The 24,179-nt window shown below is 38.0% G+C and overlaps 1 long non-coding RNA gene and 1 pseudogene across 1 annotated transcript; one reads left to right on the top strand and one right to left on the bottom strand.

The window, feature by feature from the left end:
• Nucleotides 1-151: 151 nt before the first annotated feature.
• On the bottom strand, nt 152-23,209 carry LOC127956962 (peroxisome proliferator-activated receptor alpha-like; annotated as a pseudogene).
• On the top strand, nt 15,719-17,274 carry LOC127956967 (uncharacterized). Its single transcript, XR_008153677.1, has 2 exons — nt 15,719-16,752; nt 16,899-17,274. It is a non-coding gene; the product is annotated as an uncharacterized LOC127956967 (long non-coding RNA).
• Nucleotides 23,210-24,179: the final 970 nt, after the last annotated feature.

The following is a 24,179-nucleotide window of genomic DNA, read 5'->3' as shown; positions in this document are numbered from 1 at the left end:
AGGGCTGGAAGGAGGCAGGTCTGGAGGTGTGGTGTAGCGGTAGTGTTTGCTTGCTCATGCTCACATCAGGTTTGCATTGAGACTCACCTACATCACACATGCATATATCAGTTATTTATATTTTCAGTAATCACAACCCATGACACAAACATGCACATAAACATAATTTATTTTATAGTTGCTACATACAACTCAAAGCATTTATCACTATCATAAAACTCATTTGTAAAAATTATCTCAGAAGATGACAGCACACAAATTATTTTAATCAACATATGGTTTGCAGCTGCCATTTGTGCAAGACATAAATTCCAATATAATACATATAATAAACCTTAATTTTGTGTGTATAGTCAGAAAGCTCACTAGTGACCCGACTAAATCATTCTAGCATCATGAAGAGGACGTCTTCTGGACACTTTCTTTCGTCAGCACCTCATCCAAACCTGTTCTGGAAACTGATGGAGGTGATCCCGCACACGGCAAACAAAAGTGCTTGGTGTAGAACACACCGAAAACACAAGCTTATTCATATGCTGACATTGATTCACATGTATATCATAATGATCCTGATGCTGCCATTGTTGTTCTTCACTGCATGTAAGCGTAAAAATATTGCTTGATCTGGATTTTCAGAATTTTGAACATAATGGAAGAGATGGAGGATCTTTTTCTCTCTCTGAGCTGAAGGGATCCTTCTTGCCGTAACATTCCTCCAAGAGCCTGCAGGAAAGAGGACGTCTCAGTCACTGGTCACACATCATGCAATTATTCAACCACATGCCATCGATCACATATTTAAATCAAAATACAGAGTGTTAAATGGCCTACAACAAACAGACTAATGAACTTTTAGCTCAGATATCAGAAACCACCAGTACTTTCTGTGTCTGTGTGATAGGCACTGACTTCAAGAAACACATTTTAGCTCAATTTAAAGTTCAGCTCATGGAAAACTGCAGATATATCATCTCCCACATGGCACAAAACAGAACACCTTTACAAAGAGGATTTCATATAAATACATAGCATATTAAATGCAAGTGTCTGCTTTAATGTTTCAAATACCATTTGGGGAAATGAAATGGATCCAAAAATGTGTGAAATAATGTCCCACTGTCATTCTGCAAAACAGAGATTTAGCTGCAAATTAAACATCATAATTATTCTAGCTTGTACTTATTCAAATACAAAGATAATGTGAACATGATAATTTTATAAAAAAAATCTTGCTGACAAATGTGTAAAATCTAGGGGGTTGAAAAAAAAATAGACCCTTTAATGTCTAATGATTATTGTACTAAATATGTATTTTATTTTATTTATATTTAGTGTGTTTACAATATCTTTCAAAGAGTTTCACTGAATGTTCAAGTGGGTGTCCTATGTAAATAACAGCATGAGGCTGATTATATACTGCAGTGCATATGAATTTCTATTGCTTAATAAAAAGACAAGGCCCTCCAGTAAGTTTTTCCTCCTTTTTGAATTATATATTGCTATATTGCTTTGTGATGTGAATGTTCAATATTTTGCTGCACGATGTCATTCCAAGGTGAACATCAAATAACTTCATTATACGAGCACACAAACATCGAACGGTCCAAAACAAACGGCTAACACTAATTATGTATTTGATGAACTGGATTGTTTAGAATAGTACCGCCCTTTACCAAAGTCACCCAAGTTACTCAGACAGTAACCCATTTCCCATTTTTAACTTTACAAAAGATTATTCACATTTTGTTCACGTTGTAAAAAGGGTACAAAATTAAATCATATCAAAAAGAGGTAATATTATAAGCACAAAATAAGATATGCAACTGGTGATAGTAAGAAAATGTGGAAAACACTAAATGAAATAATGTGTAGGAAGACGAAAACGAGGGACAGTTTATCACTAAACCCTGATATGGCTAATTATTTTTAACATTTTTTTTTTTCATTCATAAACTCGATGATTTATGATCTGGCATGTTTAGCAATGATTTACAATTAGTGTGTAATCCTGTTGTTAAAATGATGAAAGATAAAATGTGTTGTTTTTATTTTAGTCCCACTGAACAAAACAGTATAACAGATGTTGCTTTCAATTCCAGATGCTAAAACCTCTGGAGTTGATTTTTTTTTATGGTAAATTTCTGTAAATAGTAGCTAATCAGTGCTCTTAACTAATGCGTCACATATTTTATCAATGTTTGCTTAGTGGTGTATATCCAAATCTTTGGAAAGAATCTTAAATTATACCATTACTAAAAAAGGGAAAACTTTATAGGACTATAACTTTAAGGACTTTATAGGTCCTTACTGTAGGCCAATTAATACACTTCATATTCTGAGCAAGCTCTTGGAGAAGATTATTTTAAAGCAAATTTTACAATATTTTAGAATTAATGGATTGGTTACAAATGCACAACATTCTTACAGACCAAGACACTCTACAAGTACCGCTCTTATACACATGAAAGATGAATGGTTTAGATGATAAGAAATTGGCCGGTGCTGTTTTAATAGACTATAGAGCAGCTTTTGATGTTATTGACCATGATATTCTTATTGCTAAACTAAAATGTTTTGGTTTTTCACTGGCATCTTTTGATTGGATTGGAAGCTATCTTTCTAATAGAGGACAGAGTGTTTCTGTTTTATATTAGTTCTTGCTCTGAGGCTAAAAACACTTTGTTGTGTTCAGCAAGGGACTGGTTTGGGTCCATTATTGTTCTCTATCTTTATAAACGATCTACTATATGTTGCTGATGAAGCAAATATAGTTATGTATGGTGATGATTCGACAATGTTTTCTGCTGCAGATACATCAACTGAGCTTCAGGAAAATGTAAGTGATGGGCCGTTAACGATTACGAAGTGGGTTCGAATTAATACATTTTAAATATAGAAAAAACTAAATGTATTGTTTTTAGTTATAAAAAGTAATATGGCTAAGGCTGCTGATTTGAATTGATTTATGAATGGGGTGCCAGTGGAACAAATAACAGATGTTAAGCTACTGGGTGTGATACTTGACTATACATTGTCCTGCTCCAAACATATATATTAAGCACTATGGTTAAATTTAGACTAGACTAGCAACCACTTTGTGGAAGCTTTTATCAAAATAGACAATAAACAATGGACTATTCGTTTATCATTTACTCAAATAAATGCTAGGAATGTAATGTTCATATATCTATTTCATCTATTAAATCGTCAAGTTAACATACGTCACCGTGACGTCTCAGCAAACCACACTCGGCGCGCAAAGATCAACTGATCGTTTGAGCAACCTTATACCATATGTTTACATCGACGTACATCACTAAAGCTATACTAAAAGCGGTCTTCCTTGCTTATGAAGACTAACCATCTCGTGTGCAATTTCGCAGTGTCACAAACACTATTACTTACACTGGTGTTTGGCGGCTTCTGGTCCTTGGAGCTGAAGGTACTGGACAGTTCACACAGCTCGCAGGTGAAGACGACGAGCGCGGCCCTTCGTGCACATTCAATAGGTTACGGTTACCGTGCGATTCTCGTGCTGCACAACCTCTGCGTCCCATTCAAAAACATCCTAACTGTTTGTTTTGAGTGAGCACGCGCCCATGATACTGCTGCGACGTCACGACGGTGCGTCAAGAAGGACAGGCTCTGCGTTTCCGTTTTACACTTTTCGCTTGCAGTACATCAGAATACACAGAAGATGGCGCCAGAAATAAACACGTCTACGCCGCTGATTTCAGTTTTTTCATTAACATGACATTTCATTTCAAATTACAAACACCAGATGAGATCAGTCAGTAATTACGCACCCGAATACTACAACTAAAGAAATTATTAAAAACTGCAACAGTCTACAAAGCACTTTCTGATCAAGTCTCATGGATTGTCAACTCTAGTAGATTTAGCTTAAAATGCTGCGAAAATTAATTTTCCTTAAAAAATAAAAATTACAACCAATTTACTAATTGAATCAGGTACCATGTCAGAACACATAACACATTTGTACAATAAAATTACAGTTGGAGTGCTATAAAGTGTACAATAATATTTTTATACAAAAGATTTAACAAATTATGTTCAATGTACAAGCGTTTCAAATGTAACAAACAACTGGATTTATATGGCTCTCTCTCTCTACATTTCATTCTAGCATCAAACCATTTTATGAAAAATTACCCCTTATTCAGGCTAGTCAACTCTATATTTTCCAGGTCCTAAATCTTGAGTTTAAACGTGCAGAGTGACATCAACCGCTCTGGAAGTTAAGTTTTGTTAGCCACGCCCCGTGATCTCCAAAGCCCCGCCCTTCAAACTACACAGATGGAGCAGGAGATCAGCAGCAGCACATCATCTCAGAGTGGCCACGTTTGTCTAAAACAATACAAGCCAACTATGCTCTCGCACTATAAACAGATGCTTATGAAGCTAAATATGGCACTTTAATGGTCTACTGCCAGTTTACAGTGAGCCAAGGCATATATTTACTGCGCCTGTAATCCACTTTTTGGCAAATTTACAAAAGCATCTATTGCACTATTAGGCATCAACCTTATAAAGGTCTGTTCCCTATTTAAGGTTAGTGCTATATTTCTCAGCGAGCTGGCTTTACCCTGTCAAGTCCCGGCAGTGCTTGATTCCCAAGCAGGTGCACACCATAGAGATGTTTCCACCGGGCTTCTTTCCCCCTCTGAGCTGAGCATCCTTTACCTCCTGTCCCACACGCAGAGGGAGCTCTTGTGTTTTGGTGCTTGCTGAGAATGGCAATGCTTTAAAGTCAGTACATGTCCCTGTAGATCTCCTGCAGGAGCGGGTGGAGTGAAGCGTCCTCCGTCTTGTTGATCTCCTGGACCAGCTCCGCGTGCTCCGTTACCAGCTGCCGAAGGTCGGCCAGTTTCTGAAGCAGCTTGGGAAAAAGTAAGGTGTCGTCGGGGTGGTTGGACAACAGGTGGAGCCGCAGGGCGTGGATGATGCTCTCCTGGATGCGCTCGATCTGAGACACATCGCTCAGTCCTGGACGATCTGTCAGAGGAGATCCAGAGAGAGAGAAAGAGGAAGAAACACGAGAGAGACATGTAAGAATAGTTAATAAATACTTAAAGTTACTCAACTGATTTATGCCATTATTTTTACTTCAATTATTCATTTGTGACCCTGGACCACAAAACCAGTCATAAGGGTAGATTTTTGGAAATTGAGATTTATACATCATCTGAAAGCTGAATAAATAAGCATTCCATTGACGTATGGAAATGTATCTTGTTAGGATAGAAAAATATTTGGCTGAGATACAACTATTTTAAAAACTGGAATCTGAGGGTGCAAAAAAAAAAAAAAGAAATAGAGAGAAAATCGCCATTACAGTTGTCCAAATGAAGACCTTAGTGATGCACAGTGCAAAGTTTTTATATATTTACTGTAGGACATTTACAAAAAATTTTCATGGAACATGATCTTTATGATTTTTGGCATAAAAGAAACATTAATAATTTTGACCCATATGATGTATTGTTGGTTATTTATGACTGGTTTTGTGTTCCAGGGTCACATTGTGATATTAATACCAGATTTTCAGATAAAAACCTTTCCTGTTCAATTGCTATGGTGTCAAAATTTGTATTAAACATCATGATGTCACTGTACAGTGTGTCCATGAATTACATATTTTTTGTTTCTGCTAACGCTGTGTCTCTTTAGTGTATATAGGTTATAAGAAAACAGAGCAGCCTCCAGGAAGCTGAGGCCTGCAGAAGCGTCTGCTTTCGTGTCCCTGCTGCACGACAGCAGTTCCTCGGCTGCTGCTGAAACCGACGGGAGAGGAAACTGTGGTTATTTTCGCTAGCCCTCAAAGAGAACAAAATCCCCATCTCACTCTGACCATTATTATGTCATGCCTTTCAAAAGTTACTGGCTGTGGGACTCCAGAGGTGACATAAAAACAGCCTGAACCACAACTAACCAACTAAAAGTTCAGCAAAGGAGATGATATTTAAGTAATAGTTCACACAAAAATGAAGATTCTGTCATTAATTACTCACCCTCATGTCGTCCCAAACCCGTAAGACCTTTGTTCACCTTCAGATCACAAATTAAGATATTTTTGATGAAATCCGAGAGCTTTCTGACTCTCCATAGACAGCAACACAACTGAGACGTTCAAGGCCCAAAAAGATAGTAAGGCATCATTAAAATAGTCCATGTGACATCGGTGGTTAAACCTAATGTTATGAAGCTAAGTGAATAATTTTTGTGCGACTTAATGACTATTGAATAATGACTATTCAGCAATTTCTCTTCTTTCTTTGTTGTCACATGGATATCACATGGACTATTTTAAAGGGGTGTATAACGTCCATGTATAATGCTTCTCATTGCTTTGTGAAAATAAGTGTATGAATGGAAGAGTTTGTTGGAGCTGATCTGATGATCTGAATGAGAGAGAGAGAGAATGAGAGGGAGAGATGCAGAGCAGGGCGACGAGAGGAACTGGATTGAGAACCGTTGCTTTAGAACATTGGTTTTGAAACTTGTGAATCATGATTCATATATGCACAGATTTTTACATGCACCGCTAGTTCTCTCTTCCTCTTCTCTAAAGCAAGCAGCACAACATGGCCTCGCCCTCTTTGTTGCCTGTTCCCGGGGGTGGGGTTTATCTGGGTTTGTGATGCAACGGACCCGGGAAGAAGATTGTTGTAGTCTCTTACCAGCTGTTTTTGTAGGCATTAAACTGCCAGATTTTTAAAAGACGATATCTCCGTTTGCATTGAACTTTCAGTGCTGCAACTTTGCAGATATTATGCGCAAACAGCAACATTACACACTAACTAACGTTAAAAAATTTAAATCACAATCAACCACCCATTTAACAATGTTCTTAATACATTTAACTCCATTGCTGTCTATGAAGGGTCAAGAAAGCTTTCAAATTTCATCAAAATTATCTTAATTTGGGTTCCGAAGATGAACGTTCTTGCAGGTTTGCAACGACATGTGGGTGAGTAATTTAAGAAAGAATTTACATTTTTAGGGTGAACTATTCCTTCAGTATTGAGTAAGATGTTCATAAAGCACAACAGTATTTAAGGTTAAATAAAATATTTATGTTTGTATGCATGTATTTACTGTAGTAGTCTAATGGTCCATTTGCATTAAAAAATAGGGGGTCTCCAAACTTTTGAAACCCTAAATACATTTAATATAAATAATATATATATAAAAATTAGGGGTGTAATGATACGCGTATTCGTATTGAACCGTTCGGTACGAGGCTTTCGGTTCGGTACGCGGTACGCATTATGTACCGAACGGTTCGTTGGACTAATTAATTATATTTGGAAAATAAATAAAAAATTGTGGAATATAATGATTTGCATTCAACAAGGTAGCCCAATAACCCAAACGACGTAACAGGCAACGCCCCTGACACCCCCGAAGAAGAAAAAAAAACACCAACTTATATGTTTATGTTAGGCTACTCAGTCAGGCGCTCGCTCACTCAGTACGCGCTGAAGGCTCGTTGCAAAATGGCCAATGCATTTAACAGACCAGAAATAGAAGATCCTCCAATAACCAACAGGTCTGGCATACCGCGTCCTGTGTGAAAGACCCTTTAGCCATTTTGCAACGAGCCTTCAGCGCGTACTGAGTGAGCGAGCGCATTACTCTGTAGTGGAAAACGCAGGTTTTAAGAACATGCTTAATATAATTGAGCCCCGTTACGATATTCCTTCACGAGCCCATTTCAGCCAGACCGTAATTCCTGCTTTGTTCCAAAAAACATAAGCCCTGTAGAGAACCAATTGAGTAAAAACACACTCAATATAAAGAGTTACAGAGTTCCATATAAAAAGTTACATCTTTGTATTTGTTCATAACTACTACAACAATATAACATTTTCATTTTTTTTTTTATAAGGAGCTGTTTTTGTTTTATACAGTATGCTGCTAAGAAAACACCATAGAAGATGGGTAAAGAATAGCTCCATTGTTCAATGTAAAAAAAAACAACATACATTGTTAGTTTTAATAAATAAAACATTTTTAAAAAAATCAAGGAAATTTATCTGCCAATTTTTTCTTTTTGCTGTATCTAAAATGTACCGAACCGTGACACCAGTGAATCGTATCGAACCGAACCATGAATTTTGTGAACCGTTACACCCCTAATAAAAATATATAAGTTATCATGTATAAATACCCATTTATATTGTGTCAGAATAATAGTAATTGCAAAAAATAGAATTAGATTTTTTTCACTGTACTTTTTAAGACTTTGATTAGCATTTTAGTGAGTGAAATAAGTATTTGATCCCCAACCAACCAGCAGGAATTCTGACTCCCACGTATTGGTTTTGTGCCCATGTGGAATACAGATTAGTCCTTCCACTTTAAGAAGTTACTTCTAATGTCAGCACGGTTGGGCTTATAAGGTAATTGTCCACACAATCTTTATTTTCTGTACCAACCTCTCACACCACCATGGACAAGACCAAAGAGCTGTCAAAGGATATCAGAGACAAGAATGTAGATCTGCACGAGGCTTGAATGGCTACAAGACTATCAGCAAGAAGCCTGGTGAGAAGGAGACAACTGTTGGTGCGATTATTCGGAAATGGAAGAAATACAAAATAACCATCAATTGGCCTTGATGAAAGTAAAAAAAGGTCAAACTGACGTGACATACAGCCAAGTATGGTGACCCATACTCAGAATTCGTGCTCTGCATTTAAATCCATTCAAATTGCACACACATAACGTGAACACAGTGGGCAGCTCTTTATGTTGAGGCGCCCGGAGAGCAGTTGGGGGTTCGGTGCCTTAAGGGCACCTAAGTCATGGTATTGTCGGCCCGAGACTTGAACCCACAACCTTAGGGTTAGGGGGTTTGAGTCTTGGGACAGCAAAACCACGACTGAGCTCTGTGCAAGATCTTGCCTCATGGGGTAAGGATGATCATGAGAAAGGTGAAGGATCAGCCCAGAACTACACGGGAGGAGCTTGTTAATGATCTTAAGGCAGTTGGGACCACAGTCACCAAGCAAAACATTGGTAACACACTACACCGCAATGGTCCCCCTGCTCAAGAAGTCACATGGACAGGTCTGTTTAAAGTTTGCCAAAGAATTTCTGAATGATTCAGAGAAGGCTTGGAAGAAAGTTCTGTGGTCACATGAGACCAAAATTAAGCTCTCTGGCATTAACTCGACTCGCCGTGTTTGGAGGGAGATAAATGCTGACTGTGATCCCAAGAGCACCATCCCAACAGTCAAGGCCAGAGGTGGAAACATTATGCTTTGAGACTTTTTTTCTGCTAAGGTTACAGGACGACTTGAGGAGGAAATGGACAGGGCCACGTACTGTAAAATCTTGGATAGCAACCTCCTTCACTCAGCCAGAACACTGAAGATGGGTCATGGATGAGACTTTCAGCATGACAATGACCCAAAACATACCACCAAGGTAACAAAAGAGTGGCTCAAGAAGAAGCACATTAAGGTCATGGAGGGCCCTAGCCATTCTCCAGACCTCAATCCTATAGAAAATCTGTTGAGGGAGCTGAAACTTCAGAGTTGTCAATGGACAGCCAAGAAACCTTAAGGAGAGAGGATCTGTAAAGAGGAGTGGATCAAAATCCCTCCTGAGATGTGTGCAAACCTGGTCACCAACTACAAAAAAAAATTTCTGACCTCTGTAATTGCCAACAAGGGTTTCTGCACCAAGCACTAATTCATGTTTTGTTTTGCGATCAGATACTTATTTCACTCACTGAAATGTGAATCAATTTCTAACCTTAAATAATGTGTCTTTTTCTGGATTTTTTGGATGGTACCTACCATAAAAATTACATTCCTTTGTAATTGGATAAACTTTCAAATTAGCAGGGGACCAAATAAATATTTTCCCCACTGTATCAATTTCATGTGTAGTATTTCATTCCTGAGTAAAGCCAATTTTCAAAAGCTGCTAGTCACTGTCAATGTAGCGTTTCATTTAGATAATGCTTTCCAAATGTTTTCAAGACAGCCACATTTCACTTCTCTGCATCTCACCTCCGCAGCAGATGATGGCGGCCACGAACAGTGCCAGGTCGCTGTCGTCAAGCTCTAGGGCGTTGAACCTGGTGGCAAACTGAAATTTTGGCTCCATCATGTCGCTGAAGGGCTTTCGCAGGCTCTTCAGAAATTCTCGGGTGATGAAGCCCCCACCGCGAGCCACCAACAGCCCATCTTTGTTCATGCAGGAGGCCAGCAGGGCGAAGAGCGCCTCGTACACGCCGTACTTCAGCAGAGTCACCTGGTCGTTGAGGTCCAAGGTGGCGAAGCCGGGCACAGCCTTGGCGAACTCCGTCAGCTCCGTGACTGTCGCCACTGAGGCGTACTGGCAGAACAGGAAGATCCGGGCCTCCACTTCTCTCTCCCGCAGAGTGCAGAAGTCTCCGGATGCCACGTTGCCCAGCAGCTGGGTGAGTAGTTTCCGCTCTGCGTGATGGAGCGTGTCCATGTCGTGGATGACGAAGGGCTTTCAATGAAGGATGGAGAGAGCACAGTCTGAGAACAAGTGTGCGTGCAGACCGTGCAACTTAAAGTGTGCTGAATAGTTTGTGCAATTAGTGCTCAATGTTTTCTTAATTAGCAGTTGACAGTGTTGGGGAACTCAGTGTTGGGGAAGCTACTTTGAAACCATAGCTTGCCAAGTTACTTCATTTTGAGTCATTAAAATACAGTCATTAATTAATTATTTTTGACACTAGTATACAACCAGTAAATTCTGAACTTTAAGATTTTTAATGTTTTAGAACTGATTTCTATATGAATATATTTTAAAGGGGTCATATGATGCTTTTTTAATGATCATTATTTTGTGATCATTATTTTTAAAGCTCATTATTCATAAGTGCACACACACACACACACACACGACCCGCAAATACTTAAACTAATAACAAAACATACTTTCATTTAGGCCTGTCGTAATAATCAATATACTGACTTATCACACAATATATGTACATGACCTCAATAATTTTTGGTGACACAATATATTAAATATATAAATATATTTTAAGAATTTTAGTCACCATGTTTTGTACATTACACTTGTTCCTGTATCTTTTGCAGCTTCTCGTACATAACATGGTGTAGTTGTGAGGAGCTTGTTCAAATTTAAAACATGCTTCTACAAAAAAAAGTTTCATCTGCAGATTTGGTCTTGTCTAGGGATCTGTGCCTTTGTGCATACAGACATCTGATTGCTAAGTAGTGATAGTGTTTTTCAACATTAGTGTGCACCCTTAATTTACAGAGAAAAGAAGGTCCGGGAAAAATCTACATAAAAGTTTGTTGTGCATGTTACTTTGCACTTTTTGTAAAAAAAAAAAAAAAAAAGAAATTCATTAAGATTTTAAGGTATGTAATATTTGTATACTTAATTTCCACAATCTAAATATTCTAAAAAATGTAAAGCGGCTGCAGCTTTCTCTCATTTTGAGGAAGTTTTGTGCAGTTGGTCCGGTGTTCGTGGTGCATATAAAATCTTTATTTATTATACATTTCACTAAAGGATCCTGCAAGCACTTAAATTTCCCCCCCTTTACTCATACTACACAAAAAGTGGTTCAATAAAGTTGCATGTTACAGGGACTGATTACTGCAAATGCAAATCCCACTGTGTTCTGGTTAAATTTTTTATTAATTGCTAAGGTTTGCATATGGTGGTGTGTTCTTAAAGGGTTAGTTCATCGAAAAATCTTAATTATGTAATTAATAACTCACTCTCATGTCGTTCCAAACCCGTGAGACCTCCGTTTATCTTCGGAACACAGTTTAAATTCTAACGGACCCTCTGATGTCACATGGACTACTTTGATGATGTTTTTCTTACCTATCTGGACATGGACCGTATACCGTACACACAGCTTCAGTAGAGGGACTGAGAGCTCTCGGACTAAATCTAAAATATCTTAAACTGTGTTCCAAAGATGAACGGATATCTCACGGGTTTGGAACAACATGAGGGTAAGTTATTAATGACATAATTTAGATTTTTCGATGAACTGACCCTTTAATGACAGCTTTCCTTACAATATATAGTATACTATTCCTAAAATAAGAAATGCTTACAGTATCACAATGTATCTCAACATATCGTATCGTAACCCGGTACCTTGATATGTATCGTATCGCTAGATTATTGTCAATACACAGCCCTTACGTAAATGCTGGTCATGTGACGATGACTATAGTTAAATTTATAATGCAATATTGTTGATGAATAAAAACAAGACTAAATGTGGTTTACAAAATAAAAACTACTAATTTTCATTGACCGAGACGAAACAAAATGTTATAACATTATTTTGTCTCATTTAGTCGTGTTATTTTTTTTTTTTGCAGTATTTCTGTTTCCTGTGTCTCACTTCAGTGGCTGCATCAGGTGAAGACAGAACCGACATCACTTCCTCAAGTCCCACTCGCAGCATTATTTAGAAGATGACAACAAACAAAGTGAAGCAGGATTTATACTTTCACCTGGCTCCGCTTTGCGAGCCTCTGCTGACTGTGAGCGCACCTTCTTCTTCGTTGATGTTTAATGGTGGTTGGCATCCACGAGCGCACCTTCTCAAATGGACGAGGCTTTTATACTTTTCGAGTTCGCCGTTGCACTATTTTTTTAAATGACAGAGGAGTGACGAGGAGTAACTGTCCTCTAAAACCGTAGGGAATCACCTGTGAGAAGTCATTTGCCAGTATGGCAAGTACAAGTCTTGTAATGAATGAGTTGATGAATTAATAATTTCTTTATGTACAAACTTAAAACAATCTTAAACTATTGGCTGTATTTCACATCAAACAAGACATTTTTAAGCAAATTGTGTATAATTAATATGTAAATGAATTCTAATTCTATTTCATTTGTGCACTCAATGCGAACTTCCGGCAACACCGCGATGATGTTTTTTCCGCGCTCACCGAACTTGCCGACACGTCGAGTATATATCAGCCTTGACACAGAGAAAGTGACCGACGGCTAGCCAGCCAGGGTTTGTCTTTGGGAGAAAAATTAGCAGATTTTTTTTTTTTTTACATTTATTATATTTTATTTATAGTTTTTATTTATTTTATTTAAATGTATGTATGTGTATTTCTAACATGTTTGGTTGGTAAAAATAAATTTAGTAAATTAAAATCAGAGAGTCCTCTGTGTCTGGAATGGATGTATTCTTGAGTCTAAAGGGTAACAATAATATAATAAAATAGCATTGTTCGAAATGGGTTTGGCTAAAAGAAAATTTTGGTTTTGTCTATACTACTAGGTACTTGTACTACTGGGTTAAATAGAATAGCATTACTAAAAAAAAACTAAAATACAATTTTCATTGAATAAAACTAGACAAAATGTTATCAGTTTTCGTCGACTAAAACGAAACAAGACTAAAAAGAGTATGAACATGACTAAAACTAATAAAAACTAAAATGACAGTTTCACACAAAGACTAGACTAAAACTAAAATTAAAACAGGCACTACTCACCGGAGTGCTGGTCTTGCCTGTGAGAAACACGCGTGCTTTGGCTTTGTTCATGTGGAAGTGTTTGAGGTAGGCTTCATGCATCTGTCTGGCCAAACTCTTTGTGTCCAGCTGCTGGGACTTGTGCTGCTCTTTGTCGCTGACGTCCTTCTCTGCTTTCAGCCTCTGCTTTTCAGATTGAGGTATCCGCCCAAAACGGATAGCTATAAGACATGCACGCACACACACACACACACACAGCACCAATGAAACCAAATGCATGTTCATGCATGCTGCCACAGATAAAGTATTTTATAAAAACAAAAACACATAGTGTACACATACATGCTTAAATTGTTCATGATAGGGCTTATTAAAGAAAAAAAGGAATCAAAAATAAACAAACATTTTTTTTCTGCATTGTCCTCTCCTGTTTTTTTCCTAATCTAGTTTTCTAATAAAGCTGACATTGTATATTATAATTATCGTTGGCTTTTTAAAAAAAAAGTGCTTTTGTTTGTTTTTTGTGTTGCTTTAGATAAAAGCATCTAATTAATGTTATGTGAAATGTTACATTAAATAAATAATGATTTGTTACTTAATTGAATTAATACAATTTTTGTTTTATTTCCACATCACTGACTTACAAGTCTACAGTCTGCTGTGTTGCAATTGCATTCGTCAATCTGTCTGAGAAAAACTGAATATTGCAGATAAAATACAATAATGTGAAAAACAAACACTTTTTAACTACTGGCCTGTGTGCAGACCGACACTCGAATTGCTTGGATTATAGGAAAATCCCCAAAACTCACATTTGGGTCAGGTGGCACTGATTGCGTTTATTTGGTTGCGTTAATTTTTTTAATAATTAATCATGGTACATTAACGTATTGAATCGTCAGCCCCAGTTTAGACACAAACAGTAGTAGAACTTTAGGTCAACACACTTTTGCCACTTCATCAGTACCGGGACAAAGGGCAGACGATTAGGGTTGGGGGTGGGTGTATGTGTGTGTGTGTGTGTGTGTGTGTGTGTGTGTGTGTGTGTGGCGTGATATGATACAGATCTGCCTCTGAAGGGATTGTGCTAACAGCGGCTCATGACATTAGCCCATTAACAGAAGAAGCTATCCTCGGTTTGGGTCAAAGTCTCGTGAGAAAACGGGACGGTGTATCTTCCATGTCGCCTGGTTCATCTCCGGTCATGCTGCTTCTTATAGGACTTGGAAGGTGTGGATTTGTGCTTAGTCATAATGTCGAAGCTAAGAGTTTGTAAAGGTTGTTGTTGTACTCTGTTTTGTTTCTACTCTAATTGTCCTGACCTTTAATTTGAGAACTAAATAACTAAGTATTACAAATTATTATTGTCATAAAATGCAACACCATCTTGATTTCAGATAAAGCAATTAAAGATCTTAAATCACCAAGCCATAAACTGATTCTGTATAATCTAAGTCATAGAGATATGTTCTTTCTGAAGCTTTTACCATTGTGGGACATGCCCACTGCAAGGCACTTGCGGAAACGGCAGTATTGACATTTGTTGCGGTTCTTTTTCTGGATTTTGCAGTTGCGTTCGCACTTGTCGTACTCCAGTTTTAGTCGAATGGTTCTCCTGAAGAACCCCTGTGGAAAATTCATGAAAAAAAACACATGTAATGCAAGTTGTCATGACTAAATAAATGACATTTTTTTAATGAAATGCAATATGTCAATGCCCTGTAGTTTGAAAATAAATCTTCCAATAGATCTCTATTACTTTTTAATTCATTTTCCAAACATACCAATAAAAATAAATAATTGAAATAAGAACTTAAGACTTGAATAGCTCTGCTCCCACAGGCATTTGGACATAACTCTTGCTTTCCAGTGCAACTGTCCAAAGATTCTTAAATCAAGATCAATTTTTTCTTAAGAAGTAAAACCACTCAAAGTTAGAAGTCTAGTTTTATGAGAAATCGAAAGTTTAGGAAGGTTAGTTTATAATTAAAACAAATATTAAATATCTTAATTCACTGGGGAAACTAGTTTTCATACCTCACTGACTAATATTTGTTCAAGTAAAAACTAACTTAATTTAGTTTAATTTCTTTATTCGCAGTGCATGCAACATTTAATGCCATAACTTTATATTTAAGACTTTAAAACCTTTTTAGACTTTAATTTGTGGAAGGGTGAATTAAAACTGTTTGGTCAGAATTTTATGATACCAAATTGAACGACAACTTGTTCTTGCACTATTTTTGTAATATATTTATGTTTACATTCTGAATTGGTTGTATAAGAACTTTAGCCCATACTTTGCAACACAGCGCAGAACCTCACAAGACCGTAATAAAATGACCTTGATAAACCAAATGCTATTGCACATTTGATAAGAAGGCTGATTCACAAGATAACAACATTTATTTTTTCAAGAACACAGCATATCTTTGAACAAACACAGATGTACAGCTAAACTCAATGTAGCTTGCACAAATGTGTTACAACTTATCTTTGCTTCAATAAATAATAGAGACATTATGCATTTTGAGAAATGTTCTTCAGAGAAATGTCCTTACAGTCTTCAAAGCAAAAGAGAATCATGCATAACCTGATGCTAAATGCTTTGTCAAAAATCAGTTACTGAGGTCTTGCATGGGATGCTTGGGGAAATTGTACTGGGATTATTGCGGTTTACCATTGAGATAAAATCAAATAAAAATGCAAAAATAATAATGTTGATGCAGTGAATAAAGGGCTTTCAGAGTTTTGAAGAGTCTTCCCACACATCTCCATCAGAATAGACACTGTGGACGGGTCCTGGTATGTGTAGTAAGGGTCACGGTTACAGCACAGACATTCAGTGTCCCTCCAGGCAAATTATTTAACTGGGAAAAGCGGAACACGTGTCTGACAATGAAAACAGGTATAAGACAAAATCTTGGTCTCTTGACAGACTGTCTTGGATTGCTCCCAGCACTAAAAACAGAAGCAATGACGCATCTCTACGCTCCGAACATACCATGAGATAAAACAAAAAGGACAGAAACACCGTCCATGCTGCCCATGCATTATTTCCTACTGCTCTCAAAAGCTTTAGAAAGAAGTTTAAAATATATTTGTATGCTGTGTGACGAGTGGGGCGGGGCCAAGAGCCGTGGGAATGATTGGAGGCTGGTGGAAATGAGCGACACCTGCGCCACTCACCGGTCTCCGGAAGGACACAAAAGAGGAGTTACGACAGTGAAGGACGAGAGAGGACCAGGTCTGGATTTTATTTTGTGTTTTGCTTTTGTTTGTGCGCGGCAGTCATCTGTGAGGGGCTGTTGCGCTGTCTTTTGTTTCTTTTATCATTAAAGTTTTATTTAAATGTTCACTGATTCCCGCCGCCTTCTTCCCGTAACTACGAAGGTTACTTTACATTGTGTGACGAGCACTCCCAGAGGAATCAGTGTCGCCCTGGAAACCAAAGCAGAACACCTGCACGTCCTCGTCACCGGCTGATCGGTCACAGCTGCTCCCCATCAGCCAGCACACTCAAAAGGAGCACACACTGCACTCAGAAGACGGTCTCGATCCGAATGCAACGCTGGTCTTCACAGAAAGCAGCGAGTGACCGACAGCCCACACACTTTGGAGGACATCAGGACACCCACTTTCACCTTGATTTGGCACCGAAGAGCACGGAGAGCACACGGGAAGCACCAACCAGTAGAAAGCGGATCAGGACACTTCACCAGGCACCCTTCACTTATCAATAAACCCACCCTCCGGGGCATTTAATTCACGCACCTCTTGTCGAGTGATTCTTCACCCCATGACAATTGTTACATGCTAAAAATGCCTCATTTATTCTTCCCCAACCCATAAGTTACTATCATTCTACAACCCTCTACAGACACCTTGGCAATTAAATTGGCGTTGGCTAGTAAAATAGTTATTTTACTCGCCAGACAGATATATAATAAACGTATGTAAAATGGCAGTTTTTTTTTTTTATATCTGAAAGTACACTCTTAACATCAGTCAGTCAAGCATTATAATAATGAAGTATTATTTAATAATAGAACTTTAGTAATTAGAAATAAACTTGATAACCATGTTTGGATGCATATTAGTAATTTTAATTGAAAATTCTAACAGGACTGGTGGCGGTGCTTTTTTGGTTATTCAGTTTCTGTAAAAAAATAAAATAAAAAATAGGGGGAAAAAAAAACAATAACAATAATGATGCGAATTCTACTAATAAGAACTATATGAAGTCACTAAGGACTACTTAGGATTAAATGAGCTACTGGATTCTTGAATATTAATCAGGTTGTGTGAGTTTGCTCAAACTGCTTTGCTGAAATCAAAACAGAGACATTAACAGGTGTGCGCCAGCCAATGACATTGCAGTTTGGGCGTTAGCTCCGCCCACTACAGGAAAACCCCGCAGTTCTTAAAAGCTTAAGAATTCCAAAAGAAAAATAATATCGTTTACATGTAGCGTGTGAATTCTCTCTCTCAGTGTGTGTGTGTGAGAAAAAGGTGAAGGAGAGTCATGCTCCTTTACACTAGAGTTTACGGTACGTCAAATACAGGCGCACTGCACATTGATTCAGATGAACTGAAAAACAGCACAGATCGTTTGATGGAGTGTGAAACACTTAAGAACTCAGTCAGTGTTCGGCGAGTGAAAATATATATATGTGCTAAACTTGTACTTAGCCTCCAATTCACGCACTGGTGAGTTAAATCTGAGAATTTATTAGCCATTGGCTAATATTTGGCATCATTCACCAAGAGGGTAAGATTTAGTCGCATATGCATGTGATTTACTCCCAATGTAGAGGGTTGTTCTGGTTAGCTTGGCTTTTGAATTATTGCAGAAAAAAGGCTCTGTGACTTACAAAAGTTTATGATTCTTAAAGATCTTTTAAAAAAAAAAACTACTTGTATGAAATCTGACACTTAAAAACAATTGCCAAAAGAAACAAGTTAAAGTTAGGCTAATAAGTGGTGTGCATACGTGACCAAAATGTGCTGGGTTAATAAGTTTTGACCATTAATTTGTGTTCCTAAATGGTTGAAAGCTTCATAATCAACTGAAATTCTGTCATGACAACTTGAGTTTAGAATGGTAATATACATGGCAATGTTTATGTGTTTGGCAAAATAGTAAGTACGGAGACTTGCTACTGCCAGTACATCTACAGACACGCTGCTGTGAGCATGTAAGAAATGCTGCTGAAGTGGAGCTGGGGAACGTGGAGAATTTTTAAGTGTGCTGCAACTACTACAGCAAGCACTAGTCCAGAAGTTTAATGCTGAGCAGCGAGCTCATTGGCTGCTAATGTGAAAAGAAACCAATCAGCTGCAATATGTGAATTATGATGTCATTATGTCAGACTGAGTTGAGACCATCTGTGCCATCTAGTGTCCATGACAGACCTTTGGATTACTGATTACTTAAAAAAAATTCCAGTTGAGCTGAAAGCATAAAACTTAAGCTATGTACTGCTGGTTTCAGAAAAAAATGCTAAACTGAGCCATTTCATTTACTGACTTGGTTCACTCGGCAGCACTATAACTGTGGCAGCACGCATACTGACTTGCCAGAAACCCCCCAAAATAAAACCTTTCTGATTTTAGGTTTGAAATGATGAAAATTAATATAAAAAATTAAAAGACAAATAAAAAGAAAATATCACTTTGTATTTTTTTAGGTGTACTATAAAATAATTTTTATTTACTATATTTTTATTAAAATATAGTATTAACACTAACTATATTTAATTAATGTATTATTTTATTAAAACAAGAAATTAAGTGCATTAATACTATTATTACGAATATTAATTATATTAATTATGACAGAGGCGGAGTGGGACCAAAAAATCTACCAGAAAATTTCGTAGACCACCGCCCCTCAGTGTTAAAAAATAAATAAAAAATAGATACTACTACTAACATCATATAGATATTTTAGATATATTAAGAAAGCCACCGCTACTGGTCACGTTCTTTCCATCATTTAACTCACTCACACGGACGTTAGACTTCCAAAAGGTGGCTAGGAAAAAAGAGGTGTTTGGCGGCTTTTTACATCAAAGGCCGACAGGTTAAGCCATTTGGGGAGGGGCTGTTCACTGACCCCCCTATAATCCTTGACATGGTTGGACCTGCCGAACAGGTTGAGCACTTTCATATACTGTGTTGAGCAGAGGGGATGCGCAGTTTGACCACATATTCCACATTTACATGGAAGTATGGCTTTTAGTGCCTGTTGCTTTGTGACAATTTCTAGTCAGGACACTGTGTAAATGTCATACTATATAATTAACTAAGGCGCATGAAGCTCAAAACCAGTGACCTGAACTGAATAAGGAAATAAGTCAGTCCACACCGATTCTGACAGTGTTCCTTTAAATTCTAAATAATTAAATAAATCGTTTTTAATTAGCCTTTAATTTTGAAACAAGCTTAACTATAACCATTAACTAAAACAAATTATGTATAAAGCATATTTTAATTGGTCTCACCAAAGTACAACATGAAAGAGTGGTAAACCGCATCAGCAATAAACGTCGTTGTAATTGTTGTGGCTTAATTGCACCCTAAGGGGTGCCAACGGTCAAAGTCTGCTCTTGCCGGAGAAAAACACATGTCACATTCCAATAACTGGGCTGGCAGTAGTTAACTTCGGTCGTGACCCGGGCTCATGTCAGCTGGGGTGTGTTGTGTGCAGTCCTACTGATGAATTTGACATGCACCGCATGCAGCAACAGCTCTTCTACACGCTTCACCTCACATGTACGAAGAGAGAACAAGCCTTGGGGGAACTCTCAGTGTTTTTGCAAAAGCAGCTATGAAAATACTGCAGAAACTCATGTGATTTCTGTTGACCCTGGTGTGTGCGCTCAAGTGTTTTCAGTCCCGGATAGGTTTGTGGTTACGAAAGTATAACACAGCGTCTGCACTAATGCCAAGCAGGAAAAAGTTGAGGGCGTTCTGGTACGGACTCTTGGTACTCGTGTGAGAATTTTCCACTGTGCTGTGTGCATTGCGTGTGTGCTTACCTTGCACCCTTCGCAGGCGTGCACTCCATAGTGGAAACCAGAGGCCCGGTCGGTGCAGATGCGGCACTCGAGGGCCAGAGAACCAGAAGAGTTCCCGTCCTGAACCGTGCTGGACGCAAACACTTCTGAGGATGGACTAGATGCTGGTGTTAAGACATCTGCAAGACAAACCCACCCATGGGCCTATGTATACATTTACACTGACCCAACATATTTTTTTAATGATTATTTTGGTAACACTTTAATATAGAGACCAATTCTCGCTATAAACTAGTTGTTTATTAGCATGCCTGTTATTAACATATTAGCTGTTTATTAGTATTATAAAGCACATATTCTGTATGAGCATATTCTACATACTCTACATTCCTAATCCTACCCAATACCTAAACTTAACAGCTATCTTACTAACTATTAATAAGCAGCCAATTAGGAGTTTATTGAGGCAAAAGTCATAGTTAATGGTTTGTAATGGTGAGAATAGGACCTTAAAATAAAGCGTGACCATAATTTTTATTTTTAACAAATGAAAAAAAAATATTTGTAAAAAAATCGAATTTTTTTTTTACAAATTGTTTAATATATAATAATACACATCATTTGAAGAACTAATTTAAAGCTAAAGCTGACAAGTGTGTACAAACTTGTTTATATACTAAACCATAAGATGAATGCAAAGGTTTAATTCTTTAAATTGACTTTTTTTTTTTTTTTTGATTGGTTAGGATGGTTTGTGTGTGTGTGTGTGTGTGTGTGTCTGTATGCTCTACCTAAGCCAGTTGAGCTGTCTGCTGCTGTATTGTTGCTCTGGTAGTCCAGCACATGAAGGGAGTTGAAGGTTTCGTCACTGAGGGACTGTGATATGTCCTCCAGCACCTCCATGTCACCAATGAGCTCTCCACACAGAGGGCTGTCCAGAATTGGATCCCCCAGCGGGGACAAGGGACTGTACAGGCTTGGCATGTCTACCATGGCGCTGGACCACGGCAAGCTTTGAATCAATCATCAGTCTGCAAAGACAAACAATTGCAAGAAAAGTGAAAACCGAGTGAAGGAAATTTTTCCTATCTTTTAAAAGGCTGCAAGACACAATACACAGATTACACTGGGTTTAAAGGTGAACATGAAAAAAAAACATTATTCACATTATTATTATTATTTCATAATTTTTCATAGTTTTGCATTGACTTTTTATGTACTGCACACTAAAATGAAGTTACTACAATAACACAAAACATACCATTGGCATCAAAACCCTTTTGCATAAGTAAAGCTTTAGAATTCTTATTTCAGACTAATGCTCTAAATTCAATGCATAAACAAAGAAATAAAAGCTTTTATTTTATTATTAATTGTATCATTTTTAAACAGCACTGTTTGATTGTGAGGATAAAAAAGGAGACTCAATATCTACTTGGTATGCAAACTGCAGCCTGTGCTCTGTGAAACAGTGACTAGATGAAGTTCCCTTCAGAGCAACGCTAAACAAGTGGCATAAGTAACATGTCCGGGGGGGGGGGGTTGCCAAGGAAACCCTAGGCACAGATATGGCAGCATTCTATTTAGACATGAAGTGAACGTTTCAAAGGCTTTGGTCTGATTCATCACAGGAATGTGATCTCATTCGTCCTGCCATGTGAACTTACAGAGACCGACCAAAGCCCAAGTGCTCTATGGTGATATAAAGATAAGGTGTAAAAGATATGTCAGTGTAAAATCAAACTGGTTTCTATTTATACATGTTTCAAAGAAAGCATGAGTGGTGTTGTTATGCGGCTGCTACGTAGTTCCAAGGGGTTGCAGGGGGGTTATTTTGATGTGCTTCATTTGCTTGATATCACAGTAACATCCACATTCACACACTACAGCCGGACGCTCCGAGTGCGAGCCGGAGATAAAAATCCTCTACAAAAGAATTAAGCACTCAAATGGATTCAGACGCTCTTGAGGGAATTTTTATGGCAGCTCAAGGGGTCTTGCGGACAATGGTTCAAATGCCATTCTACTCAACCCTTTAATTTCTTACAGCAGTCACATGGAGAAGGCTAACCAATGCCAGACTGCATTCAGACCCTTCTGCAACAGATCAATGTTTTTAGGAGGAAACAACAATACACTTTCCCTTCAAAAAGGACACATACTGCCAATCTAAAAGAAGAAAAGACAACACTTTCCCTCGGTTGCAGTATCGCCCGTGCTAAAAGGCAGAGAAAAATCTACACTAACATTGACTACTGACGGTAGACAAGATGTTTCTGCCGAATCCTGTCATAAATCAGCTCCTGGCAGAGAATCTCAGTTTCCAGCTCTGTCTGCGAGGGGAAGCCGTCCAGCTTTCTAAAGTTATACCTGATCTCTCTGTTCTGTTGATTTGGCCAAAGCAGAACAGCAAAAACTTACCCGGCTGTTCACATCTGTTTGTCTCCAGCTGTTGCAGCTGAAACCTGAGCTGAGCTTGATCCTTTGGTGTATGTACACAGCCGTCCGCTCTCTCAGAACTGTACGACAATCATTTCTGACTCACGCTTGATTCGGCTTGTGACACAGCGTGCACAGACAAGTGAAGCAACAAACGTTCCTATTGGAGAAACATACAGACTGCCATAATGACTGCATATTAGTTACTACACAGCAAAAGAATCATCGTAATCTGATCTGATACATCTTCATATCTTATATGCAGCTGTCTCAAGTAAATTTATTTACTTAAAAGTACTTTTAATTTCATTTAAGATATTTGTATTCTTTTTTAAATATATATACATAATTATTAAAATATTTAAATTTAATTTTTTTTAATTTTCATGTATTTTTATCTTATTTTTAGTAGAATCAAGGCTATTGACTGCTTGATTTATTTCTTTTTGCAGTGTAAGACGCCAGCCATTGACAGTAAACGAGATTACGCATGTACCATGCGTTTAAGTAGGACTTCATTTGTGTGGCTACAGTAACTGTGTATCAGGGAGCTAGACGGAGAGCGATAAGCTGAAGCTACAGTACTATATTTATTGAGTGTAAACCCAGACACTCACATGGGCACACAAACGCATGACTTGAGCCTCATGACAGTGAGCGAGAGCCAAGCGAAGTGTAGGAGAAATGCCAGTTTCTGCTGAAATGGAAATGTGCCCCATGGAGACCGGCTGAGCCATTAACCACACAGACGCTTCCAAACTACAATCAGTTCTACCCATAAAATCTCGACGGACGCATAGGATTCAACACATCCTTGTTCATAACAGATGTAATACACGCTGATGAGCGCAGATTACAAAACAAGAGCCGAACAATAACCCAAAAACAAATGCACAAGAGGAATCCTCAATGAAATATTAAATAAACAGAAAAAGACTGAGTCATGAGACAGCTGTACAAAAATTTAGCTGTAAAGAAAAAAGATCAAAATATTCTTAAAACAATATAAATCTGCATATGCTCTAAAAATAACAAAGGTTTGCGAGGTTTGCGCGTTTCTCATTCTGGCAAGAGAAGGACACACACGCTCATAGCCTACGTGCTGAAGAGGAGGAGGCCTGTTGTGGAGGGTCACAGCTGACAGGACTGGGAAACTAATACGGGCTGATTTACCCCCTCCTTTCTGTTTAATATTTCCTGACTGTCCGGTTTG

Source organism: Carassius gibelio, chromosome B4 (assembly GCF_023724105.1).
Source record: "Carassius gibelio isolate Cgi1373 ecotype wild population from Czech Republic chromosome B4, carGib1.2-hapl.c, whole genome shotgun sequence".
Classification (NCBI taxonomy): Eukaryota; Metazoa; Chordata; class Actinopteri; order Cypriniformes; family Cyprinidae; genus Carassius; species Carassius gibelio.
The sequence above is the reverse complement of the archived record's forward strand: the minus strand, read 5'-3'. Positions and strand labels throughout refer to the sequence as shown.